At 52.7% G+C, this 2,565-nt stretch overlaps 1 pseudogene; it reads right to left on the bottom strand.

Moving 5' to 3' along the window:
- Positions 1 to 347: 347 nt before the first annotated feature.
- Positions 348 to 1,212, bottom strand: LOC115310363 (annotated as a pseudogene).
- Positions 1,213 to 2,565: the final 1,353 nt, after the last annotated feature.

Raw genomic sequence — 2,565 nt, forward strand, 5'->3', positions numbered from 1 at the left:
GGGTCATGGCTTCTTGGAGCTTTTGTCGAAGTTCCTGGATTTCCCTCTCCGCAGCAAGCTTTTCCCTCTTTAGAGTTTGATACTCTATGCGCATGGCGTCGAATTTCCTTTACATCTCCTTGCGGAGCTTATCCAATTCCGTTTCCTTCTTGTCAGTCTCTTGCTTTCGGAGTGCTTGCGCATATCCCTCCTTGGGTTTGGGCGCAGTTTCTCCCTTGGGTTCTTGGCCTGGCAGAGTTGCAGTGAAGTCTGTCTTCTTCGGTAAGGTTCCTCCTCTCGCTCCTCGTGGCGTCTGAAATTCTACGTATCTTTGCTTGCATTCCCTGCAGGCAGTGTAATGCTGACCATCACATATGACGCAGCGAGGAGTGCACGTGTATTCCGTTCTTACACCTCTGACTCTTGGCGGGTGTTCGTGAAATTCCCCACAATTGGGGCACCTCCCGTTGTCCTTCTCGGGGCATACGTCCATTCTGTGTCCTAATCTCCAGCATTTCATGCATGCTCTCTTGGTTTCTCGGTAGATGTGGAAGGGGAACACTCCTCCGAAGAACTTAATGTACGCGGGGAGCTTGCTTGTTCCCAAGGTAATCAGGATCGATCTTCCCATCCGTTTCACGTCTACGATCACCGTGTGCTTGTTGCAGTTGACCATGTGATTCAAAGTTCGGCTTCGTCGACTACGTCCGACGGGTAGTACACATTAGTCAGTACTATTCGCTGAAATTCGCCCGGGATGGCTCCGTGTCCATGGACTTCTATCTTCTTGTTGTTGCTTATGATCTCCTTGATCTCGACGTACCTGCCTGCTCGCTCAGAGTTGTCCGTGCGAATGGAGATTGTGTTGCTTGCGCTGTTTATATATAGGCTGTCCTCCGCGAAAGCTTCCGCAACCTGCACTCCTGCAGCTTTAGCGATTTCGCCTAAAAGATGTCCTCTCGAGAGGCCGTTGACGTTTAGTTCACGTACCCTCAGTATGATCGTGTGAGTTCGGCTATCCTTTTTAGCCGCCGCGGTGAACTCCTTCTTCAGCTTGCGGTTGTACTTTCGACTCCTGGCAGTTTGCCATCCCGCCGCTTTAGCTGCGTTGTCCGCATCCACTTCTTCCTTTTTTTGCTTCGCTAGGTCCTCAAGATACCGGCGAATATTCTCGTCGTGCATTCTAGAACGATCATCGTCTCTAGCCATATCCTCGTCCTGTTGCGGCTGCATGGCCGCGTTCGGCCTGAGCGTTAGGCCTAGCTCCCACCGGTTTCTTCACTCGTTTGTGCGATATAAATCAATCGATAAAACTTTCCTGTCGACTCCGAATATTACAAAGAGACATGCGTTTCTCACCCAGAAGCTCAGAGGATATTCTGGCCCAGCAGTCCGTCCCTGCCAAGGCGTCTTCCACGTCGAAAACACGGAGCGCCCAAAAACACGACCGCACTCGTCCAATCCAGCCTCGGAATCAATTCAGGATATGGAAAAATACCCCACTGTATCGAAGCGCCACCACACACGAGTTTTCGCCTTGATGTACAGGCCTGGAAGGCGATCCCAGCGCCATCTGTTGGTTCAGAATCACACTAACGAAGGGTGGGGTTGCACCTTAAAGGGCAACTCCGCTTCATTTTTGATATTTAGAAAACTATGTAGCCCTCTTCAGTATCATATAGGAAGACCCCATGTCAAATATTACGATCTAATTCCGTCTATATATTTAATAAACTGGCCAGCGAACCTTCAAGCGAGCCAAGTCGCCGAAATCTGCCAACTCTAGCGTGCGGCGCGAGGCGCAATCATCAGCGCAGTCAATGCCACGGAGTTGGAGCGGCCAACGTTGAACCACTACGTCAGAGGCATGCATACTTCATTCTCACGTTTTGCTTGTTTTTACTTTTCAGAGCGAAATTTAACGATGACGTCATGAGTTTCTCCTCCCGGTGTTGGCTGACCGGGCGTTCACGTGATCACCGCTGCCCTGCGCACTTAAGCGCGATCCAAACCAACGCTTCTTTTTGCGCCTGTAGGTCGTGCGGCTGCGGATGTGACGCATTTCGTGGCGTTTTGGCTGTTTCCGGGCGCGCTTTCTGAGTCAGAACCGTGCGCTTTGGTTTGGACGGGCGAAACTTCGGGCGAGCGCGCACGCGCGCACGCAGGCACGAGCGCACAAGCAAGGTGCAACTGCGACAGACTGGCCGGCCAGACGGCGAGAGAAAGAGAGAGAGAGAGAGATTGCGTTGTCATGTTGGAAGAGAAGGGGGGGAGGAGAGGGCAGCCAGACGGCGAGAAACGCGGAGCCGGAACTAGCTTGCCCTCCACCGATTGGCCGGGACACGGGAGCGTCCTACTACGTCACCGCGCGTTTTTGTGCGCGTTGAGAAGAAGTTGAAATCAACCAACTTTTTTATGCGCGCCCGGAAGGAGCGAAGAAGCGGCGCGACGTCACGAAAATGCGTCACATCCGCAGCCGCACGACCTACAGGCGCAAAAAGAAGCGTTGGTTTGGATCGCGCTTTATCGGTCTGTTTCTCCGCTCCCCTTCTCCTCTTTCGTCTTCTGCCCTTCCCCCTCTCCCCC

The sequence above is a fragment of the Ixodes scapularis genome, unplaced genomic scaffold (assembly GCF_016920785.2).
Source record: "Ixodes scapularis isolate PalLabHiFi unplaced genomic scaffold, ASM1692078v2 PGA_scaffold13__105_contigs__length_92229423, whole genome shotgun sequence".
NCBI lineage: Eukaryota > Metazoa > Arthropoda > Arachnida > Ixodida > Ixodidae > Ixodes > Ixodes scapularis.